Here is a 19,527-nt window from a genome sequence, read left to right as displayed (position 1 = left end):
AGCTTTGTGGTCCTAACAGAGCAACTTATTCTCATAATTGATTCAGCTGTGATATGCATGTCAACTTATCAATCATTTAATCCATAAAAAAAAAATGTAAATCACAATTCCATTTATGATTAACAGAACCAACTAATGTTCACATTTACTAAGCTGTTACCATAGACTGGGATGTCTGCCAGAAAAAATAATAACCAATTAATTTCTTGAAATTGACTTCTCTCCAGCTCTGTAGATGGTTTCAATGGCCAAAAGACTTTCCAATGAGAACACAAAACATGTATAGTAGTAGTTAGATTACCATAAAAATAAGCAACAAGGACACTCAACAGCACCACATTCTATTGTAAACTCCTTCAAAGTGTCTCATTGGACATTTTATATTAATTGGACACAACAAATATAGCTTTATAATTTAGATTCTGTGTCTTGCTTAAAAGGAGAGACTTGGGAAAATTGCCAAGTAACCCCAGTTATAACAAGACTTTATTTACTCTCGCACTTCTCTTATACTTAGTGAATGGCTAAGGAAAAAGCCATTCAGGTGTTAAGGAAAGAGCACATGGTGAACTTAAAGAAAGAAAATTACTGTTTTTTTATTTTTTACAATTGCTTTATTCACAAGACATATATTTCCACAGTCAAGCAGTATGCATTTTCTAATGGCTCAGGAATGCACACATTAGAAACCCACGAACATGTTGATTTACGAGTCCTGGTGTCACCTTGTCCATTTGTTGATTGTCAATCAGATTGCTGCAAAAGAAAACCACTTTGAGTAAGCTCAGTTATTTCAACACCATCCATTTCAATATTGTATGTTGGTCATGTCAGATATAGATTGTCTTCATATTAAATCAGAAGTCTAACGCATCATGATCATCATACATAACTATTAAAGGCCACATTGTGATCACATAAGATACTCACCATGTTGCTCATGCAGGGATCCAGCCACACCAACATCCATTTCCTGTAAATATAAAATGTCTGAGTGAACCTGAATGAGACCACACACCAGGATATATATTTGTGGGGTTGAGTCAGAAAAGTATATGATGACTTCATTTTCATATCAGAAGTCTAACGCACTTAAATCATCATTCACGATCAAAAACAAGAGATTTCAAATGTGTAAACAAAAACTCACCGTCTCGTTAGGCCTTAGCCGGTCTCCATTCGGTCCACGTGGGGATATGCAAGCCCTTCCAAAACCTGCTATGAACCCTTACGGCCGGCCCTGTGGACAGCAAAACATACTGTGTGTAAGAAGAAATCAACTATTAGGATTTTCCATTCACGTTATACAAAAATTAAACTTACTTCGACATGTTCAGGCCATGGTCCAGGCAGACGCGGCCTAGTCACGCAGTTCCAACATGCACCATGATGCATTAGAAAAAGAAAACTATTTGTATTCACATTTACGTCAGGTATCGTAATACTGTCTCGAAAATGTGCATGCAAATAAGCGTTTTCTAGCCATGTTAAATGCAAAACGTTCAAGACTGGCTGGTTTGACCACAGAAAGCATGCTCTCAAGGGCTGGGCTCGTGGACTTCTGCAGAAAATGTCCCCCGGATCTACTTTATAACACATCCGGTGTCTGTAGCTCCTTTCTCATTGGCTTACACCAACTCTAACATTTCCCCTCCTCCACTCGTGTAGATATCTATCCCAAAGTCCAACCCCCACGCTTTTCATTTCAGGAAGAAGCGGATCCAACGTTGTATTCGCCGCTGCTGCTGGCTCAGTGCCTTTAACGTTGATTTAAAAATAATAGCATCTGGTTGTAAGACAAAACACATGTTCTATGTAGTCAACGGCCCTCCGGACCAGCTGTCTATCCCGGTCTGAGACCAGAAAACATGGACTGGACAGTGAGCAGTCGGGCCCTGTTGTGGTGCTTTTTGTCGTTGCTTTGCTGCGCTGGGATCCCACAAAAGGTAAGAGGGGCTAACTGGATAAGCTAGCTTAAGTTAGAAGACATTATCTCGGAGTTACCCGCATAACTATTCGTTTCATCCAACTTTAGGCTTGTTTTTCTGCTTCTAGTGCAACTAATATTGAAGTACGAACTTGAATAAGTGTCATTCAGTGAGCCTTTTCACTCTGTCTGTGTGCTGCGTGTTGTATTCACATGATATCATTAAGCTAACGTTAGCTTTATGGCTAAAAGCACAACTTTTTAAGTAATACCAGCTTTGGAAACACTATAATTAACATTGCTCACATTTCTTTATAACATTTTTAATTCATTAGACCAGAGTTCTCAGATAAAGCAAACCGTAGGAGCATGAAAATAACATATCCATCCTCTTAAAATAGATCTCTGTGTTATTCAATATGACAATTTGCTGTCTATATGTTGTAGGTTTAATGTTGTTAGACTGTCTCGAAACTACTTAATTTGTTCTCGTCATCAACCTCCCCAAAGTATTTCAGAATCAGATAGGCAAGCGTAAGAAATTCCCTTTCATTTATATCACTGCTGAAACATAGAGCTTATACTGTACTGTTGTTAAGGCTTGATGATATGTCAATGTTCCCACAGCTTGCATGATAACACAACACACCTCCTTATCTTTGTCACAAGGCTGAACTCGTCCTTTGTTTGCACATGCACATACTTCAGAATGTGTTGCTTATTGTTTGAGTCATTCATTAACATTAACAATGAAAAGGTGGCAAACCAGGTAGTGCAAGTCAAACGTGTCAAGCAAAGCATGGCATTGTTGTGCATCCAGAAAATGTACAAAACAACCACACAAACATCAATGCCTTTGTTCACATGCAATGCATTGTACTAGATGTGATTTAAAAATGCAATGTTTGTAAAGTAGCCACAACTGCAAGAAAAGACAGGCTGCAATATAAATTGTTAAAGAAAACTGATAATGGGATCCTTAGCATCACTGCCTGGCACAAACAGGGGCCAAATAACTGGCTGAAACTGAGCCAGACTTCTAGAAGGTCTCCATGCAGGGAAATTAGCTAAAATGCTAGTAAATCAATTCAGATAAGAAAAAGATTAAAGTAGCCTTATAATCCTCTATCATGTCTCAGGTTCTTCTTAGCCTTGTTGACAGTCTGCTTCTGTGGTCATGACGAATGACAAAGGCTATCTATACATGGTGCCATTTGTGAGTGTGTGTAGGAGAGAAAGAGAGCGATACATAGAGAAAAGACTCATCTTACTGCATCATCTTCGCAATTGAGGTATTTATACATCTTTTGCAAGGAGGATATGATAGTGACTAAAATCTAGCTTGCGGTCTCAGATGATATGTTTGTTTAAAGAAACGTTTTCTCACATTAGGCCCACGCCCCACTTTACACATCCGCTGGCCCACTACAACTCTAATATTATTTTACTACTTTATACCAGCCAACCTTAGTCATGTTGTTTATGGGAGTAAAAGTTGTGATCCTACACCGTCTTATCAGAACAGTAGATTGGCTAGGCTCTGAATGAGTGTGCCTGAGCGAGGGCCAACACGTGACATCCTCTCCACTTGAGCAACTCCATGCAGAGAGCAGCTTACACACTTTGTTGACAAGATATGCTGCTTGAAAATAATATTCTTCTTCATCAAATGTGGATATAACAATAATTTTCGCATGGCATTTGAGCTCACCTTTCCTACTGTAGTATAATTAAACTCTCATACTGTAGGTGCCTGAGACAGAATAAAATCAAACAACCCCAAGCCTGTCATTTTCATGCAGCCCTAAAGGGAGACCTCTAATGACTACTTGACTATGTTGGACTTAAGTGACTTTCAAAACTAATCTTTATGACTTGTTGCTCCACTACAGCTACTCTGAAGAGTAGGTGTGAGATAAGTATTTCTTGGTTCCTGTGTTATTATTGCGCCGAAGCAAGCTGCAAACGTACTGCTTATTACTGTGACGTATCAGTTATAAGAGAGTGTTCCACTTCTCAACAAAACAACTCATTTATCGCAAGCCCAATTAATACATATGTTGTCAGACTGCCCTATCATTTTCTTGCTAATGCTGTTTTTACAATGTACGACTTCCTTTGAAGCTATGTTTCATTCCATTGTGTGTACTCCATACATGTGCCTCTCTTCCACACATGCAACTCTAAATAAGTCCTTAAAAGCCTGGAAAATCAGTTTCACACAGCTCCAGTGTTTCAGATGACACCACCGATTAATCTGCCTGTATGCAATTTAGCCACACACGTGTTTATTTTGTTGTCCCACTATAAATGTAATTTTTCTGTTGTTTTCGGGACTCGCACACCTTTTTATAAGCAGCTGTGCAACAGAAAGCGCCTGCTTGAAGTTACCTTCCCACATGCTTGGCAACCATCATAACCTGTTGATGCACCGTGAAGGTCAGCCATGTCACAGTGACCCTGGATACTGGGCTTTTGTTTGCTTTCAGATTTTATGATCAGTTTTTCAGAGGATTGTACAGCCGCTTGCCACTTCCTTTCTAAGGATGAATACAAGAAACAGATTGGCGCATGACTGGCCCTTTACCTTCCTCTCCTCCATGAGTCATCATCCCCTCCCCTGTGTCTCTTACACGTGTCACTCAGCTTTTGTGTCCCATATCTTCAGGGACGGGTCAGCTTTCTGTCCCCAGAGTCAGAACTAAACATGGTAAAGCAGCGTTTAGTTATTATGCTCCAAGTATCTGGAACAAACTCCCAGAAACCTGCAGGTTCGCTGCAACTCTTACTACTTTTAAATCCAGGCTGAAGACTTTTCTTTTTGTCGCTGCTTTTAATCGAACTATTCATATCTTAGACTGCACTGTAACGTATGTATTTTTTCTTTTAATGTTTATTTTATTAACTTTTCTTTTTAATGACTGATTTTAAATGCCATTTTCTTAATGTCTTTCATTTTTTGTAAAGCACTTTGAATTGCCTTGTGTTGAAAAGTGCTATATAAATAAACTTGCCTTGCCTATAAAGAGGCATTTTGTCTGCCTGGCTCTTAGTTTGTACACAAACAATTATTTCTTCCGAGACTATGGATTTATTTTGCAGTCTCTACTCGGGTGCTCTTACTATCAGTTTGTGATGTAATTATAATTCACTATCTTGAAGATATGAGAGTATCTGACAAAGGGGCAATAAGGCAGGTGTACTCCTAAAGCCCTTGTTTACACTCACTGGGAAAGCTGCCAGTTCCAGCCTGTCCTGTATTCAGGTTGGTTTGCCATACAAGAGGATGTGAAGCACACTGACACTCCAGCCGGCTACCAGTGACTTCATGAGCATTGTACTCAGTGTCCCTTAAGGTATGCCTGGCCGCATTGTACAGGAGAAAGTGAATACCTCGGAACCTGCCAAGACTTTGGTTTCGCCCAGTTCTGTAGTGTTATGTAACTCGCTTACACAACAACTTCTGTGTTAACTCAGAATGAGGAAACGAGAGGGAGAACCATGATGTTTGAGTATTCTAAAAAAGCTTTCCCACTCACCACTGATGATGTTTTACCAAAGCAGTCGCTGTGAGCTGCTAGACATATCAAACGACATGTTCCCTGAGGCAACACTGTATATTCAACAGTTGAATATTAGTGTCCGTCCAAAACTAAGAGGCCAACAGATGTTAGGAGAGTTATTTGCTTGCGAAACAGAAAACCCTGATGGAGGTAACGGGGGGGCCCAAAAACAAGTTAGTTATGATTCCCCCAGTACACATGTGTAATGCTCTTGAGCTTGCAGCCCAGTGGGAACACTCACAGGTGTGCAATATTGACACGAAAGTTGTTATAGGATGTGAGACTAAAGAAGGGCACTGGTAGCCAAATGTGGAAGGACCCAGTTTCCTTCTGAAGAGTGTGAAACGTTCAGTTTATAGAATAGTTGCCTCTGTCTCTGTTATAACAGGAGTCATTTTCCCATTTTAAGTTTTAACCTGAAGAACACAGAGGGAGAAAATAATTTTCGTGAACTGGTTATTTTTTATGATCTTGGTTTTCTAAGGAAAGAAAGCTCTGGGACAAAGGGGAACACCCTGAGTGACACAGTGAGGGTAGTGGTTGTTTTTGCTCTCCTTACCACATGCGCAGGCCTGAATTACTAGCTCTGGTGGTTTGTTTGTGTCTGACTTAGGAGCACTTTAACCCCCGCAGTCCTTATCTCTACAATAGTGGGAACATGATCAGAAGAGCGTGATAGTAACTGTAAGATGATAATCTGCCTTATAATGTATACATGTGGGGGCTATTTGCACTGCCCCCAGGGAGCTGTAAATGGGATTAGTCAGAGAAGTTGATCAATACCGCTGTGGGTCAGCAGGAAACTGAGGTCAGTCTGCTCGGTTTTCCAAGACTCCTGTGGTAAGGATGGCAGATTTAGTGGCATTCCCAGATTTTTTTTACTCCCAGCCTGACCCTGAGAGTAAGCCACTGAAAAGTGCTAATACGCTGTGCCTGATTGATGAGGCAGGAATCAGTCAAAAACGTTTGGCATGTCAATGATTGCATGATATGTGAAACTTTTTTGTCAGTAATTGAAGTACACAAAATCGATTTTCTGGATATAGGTAGGTAGGTAGGGCTGCTCAATTAATCGTATTTTAATCGTGATTACGATTATGGCTTGCAACGATTACGAAAACAACGTAATCAAAATAAAACGATTATTTTTTTTATTATTATTATTACTTATACTTTGCATTTTTTTTCAGTTGAATTATACTTAAAGTTCAGGGTAATCAACTGTTAAAAACATACTGTTCACATTGTTTTTCTCCAATAAATGGGTGTTATCTAAGTCAATGAATAATCGCAATTACAATTATTGACCCAAATAATCGAGATTATGATTTTTACCATAATCGAGCAGCCCTATTCTGGAGTGGAGAAAACTCTTGTGTACCAGTTGCATATCATCTTGAAAAAACATCTTAAATGAAAGTAGAGAGAGAGTGGACATGCTCACTTGGTACTGCACTTTTGGGTTTGTCTGGCATTCAGAGCTCTCCAACACACCCACTGGACATCTTCCTGCACATTGGTGCCAAAAACCATAAGAAGCCCAGGGCTTGGTTATCAAGAGTGGCGTTTTCAGAATTCCATAGTGGGGTGAGCGCAGCACACATCCCCCACAGAGCTGTTCACTCAGGCATAAGCCAAGTCATGAGGCCGGGTCGTTTAGCTGTCGTTGTGGTTATGGCTTGAACTAATTTCCCTGACTTGCTGCATCTTTGTATGTATGTGTTGTGTCAGCTGTCATGAAATGAATCAAAGTGTTCTGATGTCTGAGTGGGAGGGAAAAGTTCTGGAAATAAAGGCTCCCATATGCCCCGTCAGCCCACTAATCAACTGTGCAAAGGGAAGTTAAAGCACTCTTTTCCTTCAGTTCACTGTGCAATCTGTTTTAAAAAAGCCAAAGTGATCATATAAGCTATGCTAGGTGTTAGCACGAGTGTAATGCAGAAGTTTAGACGTCGCAACCCTCGGCTCAAGCTGTTACTTTGAACCTTCTGAACCCAGGTCCCCTGTTACCTAGCCCACTCCTTGTTTGCTCTTCAGTCGTCATTGTAGGGTATTGATTTGAAATTCAATGATTTGTAAAGCCAACTAAGGTGGCACACTCCCTGGGGGCAACCCAACACCCCACCCCCTTTCAACGAAATGCTGCCAAAACAGGCCCCATTTCTCAGAGTGGACCCTCTTCTTCCATATTTCTGCATTCCACTGTGTGTGATTATATAATCTCAAGCTGTCGTTTTGATAAGATAATAAGCATACGTACATTAATGTTTGGTCCAGGTGTGTGAGGATCAGTAATGGTAAAGTCATTAGTGGCTCATTATTCATCACCTTAATGCAGCCAGGAGCACAGGTTATGAATTAAGTGAAAGCATGCATGCTCAAACATGCCTGCTTACTAATGACTGAATTGAATATGTTGTCACTTTGATTCATGTGCATTAATTAATGAATGTGAATATCTAAAGAGTAGAGATTGCTATAAGTACATCACCTTGGTTTTTTTCCCCGTTCTGTAGGGGTTTTGCGGCGCCAGCACCGTTTCCCTTCCTGAAAGCCTGCTCTTTGTGTCCACGCTGGATGGAAACCTGCACGCCGTTAGCAAGAAGTCAGGCTCTATCAAATGGACTCTGAAAGAAGGTAAGAGGAGAGGACAAGAGTCAATTGTAACCTTTTTCTCAAGTCACAGTTCCTTATTCAGGTTACACTTGCAAAACCACTTGTTGCGTTGCCACAGGGAAAACGGGGATCCCACTGCTGTTTCTTAACCACAATGACAATCGTGATGTGTCTTTTGTCAGTTTTAGGGTTAAGGTATAACACAACCAAAATACCTTAGTGGGAAAACCTTAGGTGGGATTAAGCACATGGAAGTACTGGGCGGTGTTCTCCTAGCTAGGCATGGAAACTAGGTAATTATTAACTGAAAGAGGGGCAGAAATAGCCTGTAATCAAGGTCAGAATGGTCAAGGGTAAGCCACGTTGCTGTAGTGTCACCTACACACACACAGCATGTACTATGGGTACCTTTGTTAATGTAGAAACTATACGCTTGGGAATAACATTAGATAAGTGCACTTAAGGTTTTTTTTAAAGTTAAACACAAAGCATGACTATTTAACTGTTCTGATCACTTTTTTAAGGGATTGCAAAGATTGAAAACTACTCTAGTTTCAACCCACATGTCCTGGTTAGGTCCACCTAATACCCAAGTCATTAATATTCAGAAGTAGCCTCCTCTGCATCATCTGTTTTTCTGGAATGACTATTGAATATACATTTGACTAGCTCTGTACCAGGCTCCCCACACACCTGTTGTTGTGCTCTTGTCAGGTAACCATACACCTACAGAATGAGGGGGGATTAGAAATCTTTTCCCTACACCAAAACAGTACAACTCAGCCCACGTGCATGTCGTCTCGCTGTTTGCTAGTTATATCCTGTCGGCTTTGCAGACCTGTGTTTGTATATCAGCTAACGGGTGTCGGCATGGTGTCGGCGTATTTCTGTGAAACCATTGTTTTCCAACAAAAATCTGTTATAACACATAACAAATGCATATGCTGCTTGAACCCAAGAAACAATGGACCTGTTCGGACCTGGTGTCAGCATGTGTCTTTTGTAGGGCTACACGATTTGGAAAAAGGACTCATTTGACTACTATTTCAAGATATACGGTATGATTTACGATTTTGGAAACTCTTCCCACAGTCATCGAAATATATATTCAAATTAAGTTTGGTTGAAGAGGATCTGTATTAAACAAGCATTATTTTATTAAGTGAGAGCCAGGACATCTCTGAAGCACCAAACTACCGTATTCCAAATGATAATGTCAAATTTGTTTCTTTCTTTCCAAAGATTGAGCTGGTCCATATCGCAATTTTGATAACATTTCTATTAATTGTGGAGCCTTTTGTAATTCATTCACAAGTAGACCGCTCCACAGACGTCAGTTCAAACCTGCAATTAAGTGTGTCCCCAAACTTGTCTTGAGAGACCACCTTTGATCCGATCTCCTTTCCCTACTCACATTTAAGTGCCTTCTCTTACACCAACCACCGACAATATGATAATGACATCCAAAACACAAGATCCCCTCATGTGGTTCCTTTGATATGAGAAATACTATCAAAATAATAATGTTTTTCAAACACAGACACTGTTCAAATACACAGAGCTATTTTCATTGGACAAAGCCAGCGACTGAGCGCTTCCTTCTGGTTAAGCAGAGGATGTTAGTTTAGTGACGGTCTTTCAATGCGGCCAAGACCCCCCCCGGAATGGGTTCTGAGCGATAGGATCCCAAAGCTTCCTCAATTTGTCTTGGGTGCATTCACACCTGTAGTTAAAGCTGTCTATTTGTGATTGGTTGTTAACGCCAGGTCTTAACAGGCCCAATGGCCACCTTCAGGTAATCCTACACTTCCCCCCCCCCCTGCTCCTGTTGACCCCTTTAGGCACCTCCACAGAGATCAGCACCACCTGGTCCCCGCCCTGTATGTTCACACAGTAGGGAGGTGTGTGTTTCTTAGTAGCAATAGTTGTTGACGCTTTGTCTCTGGGCTTAAAGAGCTATTGTGTTTTTCTGTAACTCTTTTATATCAGGTTTCCAGAGTGAAGCACAAAGTTGAACAATAGGTAGATGTATTTTAAGAACGTATTAAGAATGCCAAATGAAAGGAGACGGATACAGCAATGTTTTACAGGTGAGTAATCATACACAGGAGGAAAAAGCAGCATACTATAATACTTTAATTTATCACAAATATAGTGAAATAGACAAAAGGAGGGAGTATGTAAGCTGCATTATCCATACATCTGTAAATATTGAATTGCTTGCCTTCCAAGCGGAGCCGTTGGCGGACATGACTGTTTGCTTTTCATATTTGCTCCAAGGGAATTCGTTTTTTAATTTGGACTTTGCGTTCCGTGCCGTTGAATCTCACTGATATTCATGTCACTCTCTTGCTCAACAGCTCCTGGCCACAGTTTGCATTGTTGGTTGATATTCTTGTCAGTCCTGACTTGCGTCTTCTTTTCTCTCCTCACAGATCCAGTTCTCCAGGTCCCCACACATGTGGCAGAGTATGTCATTTTGCATTGACTTTTTCTCCATGGATGTATTTCTAAATAAGTTTGTGTCCTACATATCTGTAACTAAAGGTGGTGAATGTAAATAGTTGTGGTAACTAGGGCTGCTCGATTATGGCAAAAATCATAATCTCGATTATTTGGGTCAATAATTGTAATTGCAAGGCAAGGCAAGTTTATTTATATATCACTTTTCAACACAAGGCAATTCAAAGTGCTTTACAAAAAATGAAAGATATTAAGAAAATGGCATTTCAAATCAGTCATTAAAAGAAAGAAAAAAAGCGATTATTAAATGCGATTATTCATTGACTTTGAAAACATCCATTTATTTGAGAAAAAAAAATGTGAACAGTATGTTTTTAACAGTTGATTACCCTGAACGTTAAGTATAATTCAACTGAAAAAAAAAAAAAAAAAAACTAATAATAATAAAAAATAATCGTTTTATTTCGATTACGTTGTTTTCGTAATCATTGCAAGCCATAATCGTAATCGCAATTAAAATACGATTAATTGAGCAGCCCTAGTGGTAACTTTTCTTTAGTTTGGCTCCCTGTACTGGTATTGATATATCTTGTTAAATGTGTCCCTCTAGACCAGCCTTCCTGCCTGACCCCAACGACGGCAGCCTGTACTCTCTTGGAGGAAAGAACAACGAAGGCCTGACAGTAAGAGGAAATCATTTTTTAATCACTAACCATAATCTCCCCCTGTCTAGTGAGCAACACGCTGTTCAGTTCCCTATTCTGTAGAAAAACACATCTTCTCACATTACACGTGTGTGTATAAGTCATGCTGAATGTAATGCACGCTCATTCTGAAGTTGTGGACATCAAAAGACATACAGCATGTAGTGGTTTTTCTAATGTTCCTTCATTCATTTTCCCACAACAGAAATTACCCTTCACGATCCCCGAGTTGGTCCAGGCTTCTCCCTGTCGCAGCTCTGATGGCGTACTTTACATGGGTAAGGCTAATGCTCCAAAAAGGAATACAAATGTATCCTCGTCTCCTCACATAAAGGAGCAGGTATTTCTGATGTCTTCCAGTACCACGCCATTTGCGGTCTAGGTCTGTGCTCTTTTGAATTTGAAACAGTTAACAGAGGAAAGGTAATCTACCAAAGTGACTGTGTCATTGTCTGAAGGGAAGTGGGTGACATTTGCCTCCACAAAGACATTATCAGTGAATCTTTTGTTTTCATTCAACTGAAGCTGCTGCACGAACAAAGCGTATTGCAAATGCAAAGATAGGAAATGGTTACAATCTCAAACTCTAGTAGAGTTTATGAGAGTTATCAGGCCAAACCATGCTGCTGGATCCTCTGCAGTGCCCATTTCCAGATGTATTGTTTATGCATTCTTCCATTCGAATCTATGATTAGTACATTACTGCCACTCCCTGCATCCACAGAATAAGCAAGAACAAAGATGGGTTCGTCGTTTAATGATAGAATGGAAACACCCATCACTGTGAGGCACCTTAAGGACAATGTCTAATATACTCTGTATGCTAGAGAGTATTCAAATTTACTCTGTGGATTTTATAGTGTTTAGATACTCGTCTGAATATCTATTTTTTGCTAAGAATATATTTATATTGTTTTTTATTGTATTTTTAAGAAGTGTTATAATTCTTGTAGATTTATTGTCAAAATGCTGCTGTGACATACACTTTCCTGACTTTGGATAAATAAAGTATTATTTATTTGATGATTCCTAAACAGGTTTTTTTTAGGTAGGCCAAAAAAACACATATATCTTGGATGTTGTCACACTATCATTGGACCACAGATTTGAAAAAAGCAAAAACTATTATTTAACAGCAAAATAGGGAGAAACCTCAAGAATAGCAACCTTCTCCACAGTGGACAATTATATTAAAAGGTGACACATTAATAACAGAGTAGAGAAAGTATGAGTAACATTACCTTAATTACATTTGTATTATTAGTTAATATGATCAGACAGAAGATATATGTTATGATTATGTCAAGAATAATATAAATACTGTAATCATTGCGGAGTGTATTAACTTAATCTGTGTGTGTGCATGTGCAGGTAAGAAGCAGGACCTGTGGTATGTGGTGGACCTGTTGACTGGAGAGAAGCAGCAGACCTTGACTTCCTCCTTCGCTGAGATGCTGTGTCCCTCTTCCTCTCTTCTCTATCTGGGACGCACAGGTAAAAAATAACTAAACGATCCAGCAACACAAGACCCTTTTTTTTAACTCAATTTTGCCAAACTAGTTTTCACCAGATTACCATAGCAGCCAATCCTATTCATTTCTTAATCTGACTAATTTACGGGCCCGTTTGTCTTGCATACTGTTACCCAAACTGTTGGCAAACCCTTATTTACCTCTCTTATCTCTGCTTCTGTCCCCGCCCCTCCCTTAAACCACACCAACCCCCACTATATCCCTGGGATGGTAATTGTAGACACAGACCTACACCATGAGAGCCCTGTCAATTAAATACTTCCTTTACATGGTTTCTAGTCATTACTCACTCTTTAACCAAACGGCACAGATGCTCAATTTTGTTTCAACTTGTCTTCAAGATTTTTTGCTTCGAAGCAAAACCAACTCAAAACCAACACTTTGCACTTCCATGTATCCCCATTAACTGTGGGGTTGCTTTGGGAGTTAGGGTTAGGGGTTATATTTCAAGCTTGTTGTGAAAATAAGTTATTGGGCAATTTTTTTATCAACTAATGTTTGTTAGAAAATGTTGTCAACTTTAATTGACTGAATATATTCAAAAATGTGGCTTATTATTTACTTATATTTTAACATGTATTTAAGAAGTACAGTAGAAGTGAAGCAAGTTTCAGGTTTGGGCCGTATTCAATAATACTTTTTAAATTAGCTGAGGGCCAATTAAAAGTCCCCGAGACAAATGTAAAAATCTGTGATATCGGGCTATATAAATACACTTTTATTAATGTATTGTGTTTACTCAAATGCAAACTCAAAGCCACAATTTTGTGTATGTTAGAAGAAGAAAAAAAAAATTCCCGGTGTGAATATGTCCCTGTGGTTCATTTCCCCGTCAGAGTACACCATCACCATGTACGACACCAAGAGCAGAGAGCTGCGCTGGAATGCCACCTATTCCGACTACGCCTCGACCCTTCCTGATGATGACACCAAATACAGTAAGACTATTCAACACGCTGGCTCTTTTGATCAGTGTATTCTCTGACAGACAGTACTAATCACTTGTCCACTCTTCGGTTCCCCACAGAAGTGGCTCATTTTGTGTCCAACGGTGACGGCCTGGTGGTGACGGTGGACAGCGAATCAGGAGACGTTCAGTGGTTTCAGAACTATAACTCTCCCGGTGGTAGCCATGTATATCTGGCAGCGCGAAGGGCCTCCGCTAAAGTTCCCCCACACTAACGTTGCCGTGGAAACCCTGCGGTACCTCACTTTCATGTCTGGAGAGGTTGGCCGCATCACACAGTGGGAATACCCCTTTCCCAAAGAGAATAAGCCCAAGAACAAATTCCTGTAAGCAGTGTTCATGACCCCTACTCTTTTTGGCTTTTCCTTCTATGATTGTTACTACTATTTCTAATTTGGCCTAGATACAAAAGAAGAAGAATGTCTTACTCATTCAGGGAGAATCATTGGTTGAGCACAGTTTTAAACATGTAAGAACATTCTGCCTATTAATCACAGGGGACTAACTTACTGGAAGGCAGAAATCAAGCTTTTGTAAGATGTGAGGTTGCTTAATGTTGGGATGGAGTCTAGACATGTAATACCTAACAAGTGGATGCTAGCAGGCCTGGTTTCAGCTCAGGTTTCACACTGCAGTACGGCTTTATTTTCATATATTGAGTTCACACCTGCTTCTGCTGGAAACAGTACTTTCAGTGGTGGAGCCACTGTGACGGTTTCGCCTGTTTAGGGAGATGATGGCAAACTCTGACCGTTCTGTAATACATTCAAGATGTGTTTACCACAATTCTATTCCGTCACACTTTAGCATGAAATATGTACTGTGTCTAAAGTAAGTAGACATTTGACTAACTTTGTTTTCTCCTTTTTTAGGGCCACTTTGTATGTGGGGAAATACTCCACCAGTCTGTATGCCTCTTCCTCCCTGGTGCACGATGGAGTCACTGTAGTGGTGAGTGACCGTTACAAGCATCTCCTAATTTAGGCAAAACTCAATCGTTATCAGGAAGACATGAACAGTATATTGAGTCAAGGTTTATCTGCAAGTTTTATGCTTCATAATCAGTTTTCACTTTTGGTTAGTGGTTTCTAAGAATACTGTTGAGTTTGTATGAAAACATCCTGTTCCAGTTGTGTCCTCACTTGCACTGGTTACTTGCGTCACTTTGATTGTTACTGGCTTTGCCCCAAGGAGATCTATTGTCTCTTGTTCTTCGTAGTAAAGGCGGCAAATATTAAACACATTGCATGACATTTGTTATCAGATGATAAGATCATTCATTTCAAATGGAAAGATCTTTATATTTTTTTAATTGTTCTCTTTTGTCCCCCTTTTTCTTTATGCTTTAATATTCTTTTCAGATACAATATTATTTAAATAGTCCTTATTTAATCCTGTAAGGCCTCTGATGGAAAATTCACCTGAATTCATCAAATGTTTGTGTGTATTTTCTGTGACTGTGCAGCCTCGTGGCAGCACCTTCCCCATGCTGGAGGGTCCCGACAGCCGGGAGACTGACGAGGACAAGGAGTGCTTCATCACGCCCAGCACCAGCGTGTTCAATGCTCCGCTGCGGAAGAGAAACCGTATAAACTACATGAGGAACTACCTGCTCCTCATAGGTACTACTTCAGTACACAAATCACAGAGTAACACTACCCACTCTAATCTTAAAAATCTAAAATCAGAACTCAGATCTGAGCCTAGTTTTAATTTGTATGTAGTTAAGGATTGCCAGAGCCTCAATAGATGCTAATTTCCGAATAAATTGGACTGATTCATCTAATAAACATAAAGATCAAATAGCAACTGTCCTGTTAAAGCCAAATACGTACTCCTTTTAGAGAAAGGACTAATAAGAAGTGACATCCACAATAGAAACAACTACATTTTTTTTTTTTCTGCCATTGTCTAAAATAAGTTGAAAATGAAGTTTTACACCGAAAATTGGCAGATATGTCTTTAATTCGTGCATCCCTCTGCTGGAAACCAGTGTGTGTTGTTCTTAGACTCAGACATCTCGCCCTCTCTCTCCACAGAGTGGTCCACAACACAGCGCAGCTGCAGCACAGGACGGTTCCCAGAGACAGATGAGAGAAGTTGGAGCTGTGGTTGTGAGACTGCCCCTCTGCTGGATGATAGTCATGTGGATTATACTGTATGTTCCAAGTAATATGTTTATATGATATCCCTACTATTTAAACATGAATAATGATAAATATCTGATAATTAAAACGTTTTTATTCCGCATTTCAGTCATCATGAGACGCGCCCTGAAGCTCAACACTAAGCTCCTGGAGAAGTTCCCAGACAGGCTTCCCTCGCGCCAAGGCAACGTCATCCCACCCCACTACTGACAAGAAGGTTGAGCGAGGTCTGTGTCTGTCAGTGTGTGACCCTAAGCAACGTTTTGTTTTGAAGATGTTTCCGATATCAAAACATTCTGTGCAGATTGTGCTCACTCCCCTTCGTCCTGTCCCCCCCCTCTTGCAGAAGTCAATTTATAAGCGGATGGATGATGGCCCCCCTTCCCCTCCGCCGGAAACATCCATCCAGGAACCTGGCACCACCCGGTCGCCACTGGGCGGTCCAGGAGGCCTCCGGTGGACTCCATGCTCAAAGAGCATGGCAACTATCATCTTTCTCTACCCTTCCTCCTGCTGGCATGGGTGGCTTTGTTGATCACCTACCCGAAAAGTACAGTCACACAGAACACCTAGTGGACTGCTGGTCTCTTGCAGCTACATTATCATGAGAATACCATGTTATCATATGTGGAAGTTTGTTGATCTTAAAAAAGATCAAACTGCAATTGAGCCTAGTTTTTTAATTTGTATGTAGTTAATGGATTGCCAGATGCCTCATAATGGGCTAATTTCCGATGAATTGATTGATGTCACCGTAATACATAAAGATTAGTTTGAGCAACTGTCTGTAAAGCATATGCGTACTCCTTTTAGAGAAAGACTAATAAGATAGGAATTCCACTAAAGAAGACACTACATTCTTCTGCCATTGTCCTGAAATAAGCTTGAAATGATTTACACAGACAATTGGCAGAATATCTTAATTCGTGCATCCCTCTGATGAAAACAGTTGTGTTGTTCTTAGAAACTCAGACATCTCTCTCTTCTCCCACAGGGAGTGTCACCAAGCTAGCAGCAGCTGCAGAGCACCAGGAGTTCCAGGAAGACAGATGGAGGAGAAGTTTGGAGCTGCTCCAGAGACAGCAGCCGTTCCCCCCTGCAGAGGTTGGGCCCTGGGCCTGCGGCCCCCGAAAGGACTATTCTGGAGGTGGCCCGCACTCGCTCCGAACTACTGACCACAGCAGCCCTAATGTGACCCCGCGCCATCCAAACCACTCCAACCTGTCTGTGTCTGAACTGGGAAGCTCTGCCAGTATGAGCACGAAAGATGGCAGGTGAACAATTACAATGACACGCACACACTCTGATTGCACTTTTTTTTTTTTTCCATTATATCTTTGATAGCATTTTTCAAATACAACCCACAAAACAGAACAGCTCATACATGACTTGACAAGTAAGGGAGCATAGATAAGACATAAGAACTAAGAAGATAAGAAATGCAAAAAAAATGCCATTCTCCATCCGGGATAGAGGCCAGCCCAACAAAATTAACGTTAGATAGTAATAACTATCATAAAATAAATAGACAAATACAGATGAATGATACAAAGAACAAGGTTTCAGGAAAACACAAAAACATCATATTTGATGCCAACTTTTAAAATTTAACTCAGCTATTGTTTAAAATGTTTATTGTCTTCAGAGATGACTCCAATAGTAGTCAGAGTGGAACATAACCTTCCTTCCCAAAGAGGTCTTGGGTCACGGTGCGAGCCACCATTGTGTACAGTAGTTTGAACAAATCCCTGTCAACAGTATTCCCTATTTTGTCTATTTGTAAAATTAGTGATCCTTAATATTTTATTTTGTACTGCCATTGTTTTCCCACAAGGTAATTTGACAACCGGTCAGTTGCAGTGAAGAGAATTCTCCCAGAACTCGCTGCAGACCGGGAAGTCCACTGCTGAGATCAACACACCAATGTCATCCGCTACTTCTGCACAAACCGCCAGTTCCATACATCGCATACTTGTGCTGCTCTCTTCAGATATGGAAATTTGCAATAATTGTGTTGTTCTTTGGGAAAACAAGAAGCATTTTGCTATAACAGCACATAATAACTGATCTCTTAAGATGCATTACTTTTTTTTGTTAAGTACCATGATTTTTACTGGTAGTGCTTTTTAAGTTTCGCTCAATAAGTGGAGGAATTTGATTTATTTGTCTTTGTTCAATATTCCACAGAAGTAGAAAATTATATTTGTTCCCTTACACCATCAATGTTGAAATTGAGACGCCATGTTTAAATTACTGGACTTCACTAATGTTTCATCTCTCTATATGTAAAAGTGATTTGACCTCATACTTATCTGTTATACTTCTTACAACCATGTCAACTGGCCCACCTGCACTCTTAAAATAGTACCCATATATAACCAAACAACATTACATCCACTGAAAGTTGTTTTCCCTCGTCTTCATCTGGATACTTTTCCTTCAGTCCACACCTGAAACCCCACAACATCCTTCCATGCCCAACGCCCACGGCCGGGTCCGGGCCATGATCTCAGACTTCGGTTGTGTAAGAAGCTGGGCAGTGGGCCGCCACAGTTCAGCAGAGTCGGGTCCACCGAGGGCTGGATCGCCCGCCGAGATTCTCAGTGAGGACTGCAAAGATCAAGCTCCGGGATGCTTAGTGGAGAGAAGCTGCACTCTCCAGCGGGATGGATGGATGGATGGGACTTTTATCGCGCAGATGGCAAATGAGAAGTGAATATTCCATATCAGAATAATCTCACACGAGTTAACTCGGGTTAAAAAAAAAGAAAGACTTATTTATATAAATAAAAATAATTATCATGTATCAAAGAACAGACGTATTATTGTTTTTTGCTTTATGGTTGAGCTTATTTAAGATTGTTGTTATTTTCTGCTTGTTTCCACTTAAAAAAGGATGTTTACAAAAAATGTATTCGTAAAGCGATAAAAAATGTGATTCCTGGTAACGAAGGTTAAAGGATATAAACGTAGCTTGACAACACAAAACAAGCATTTAAGAAGGCTTTCCCTCAATGTTCTCCAGTTTGACAGAAAAGAACCCCACAGAAAACTGTCCTACAGAGGTAAAATTCTGAGCAATACCTCGCTAGCATTACAGGCAGTATTATAGACCGATTTGTCCGTTTAGAGAGTGCTTCAAGGCTCTCCTGTTGTATTAGTCATATAGATGCGGAGACAATTAGCTACAGAGTAGTTTTAGTTATGCCGACGAACATCTTGTGTCACAGGCCTTCTCCCAACAGTGGCAACGACCAAAACACAGATAACAGAAAAAATATAGTGCAAGAAATATTTTTACACTTACAAAAAGAAAAGATAGTTATCCTATCATTAAAAAACCGACGGTAAGACGCGCATCTTATAGTATACAGTTGCCTGTTACATCTCGATAGATATGCGCAGAGGCGCTATATGGCAAGTTAAGAAATCGATGATATATGTAAGTGGCGGTAAATAGGTAAAATATGTGTTTAAGTAGCAGCCAGATGAATATTAGGGATGTGTGGTTTCACACAGTTCAAGGTGTTTAAACAGTCTTTGCTGTGGGACTCAAATGAGCATTATTACGATAAAAGATACAGATAAATACTATAACTTAAGAATCA

General features: G+C 40.2%; 2 protein-coding genes across 2 annotated transcripts in view; both read left to right on the top strand.

Moving 5' to 3' along the window:
- Positions 1-19,527, top strand: part of LOC104963762 (forkhead box protein P1-like) — a 924,791-nt gene that overhangs the window by 448,570 nt on the left and 456,694 nt on the right. The window lies entirely within an intron of this gene.
- The window catches only part of LOC104963749 (mitochondrial import receptor subunit TOM40 homolog), a 666,013-nt gene that overhangs the window by 259,359 nt on the left and 387,127 nt on the right, over positions 1-19,527 (top strand). The window lies entirely within an intron of this gene.

Source organism: Notothenia coriiceps, unplaced genomic scaffold, assembly GCF_000735185.1.
Source record: "Notothenia coriiceps isolate Sejong01 unplaced genomic scaffold, NC01 NC01_scaffold00036400, whole genome shotgun sequence".
NCBI classification, from domain to species: Eukaryota; Metazoa; Chordata; class Actinopteri; order Perciformes; family Nototheniidae; genus Notothenia; species Notothenia coriiceps.
Note: the sequence above shows the minus strand (reverse complement) of the source record. Positions and strands in the feature narration are given on the sequence as shown.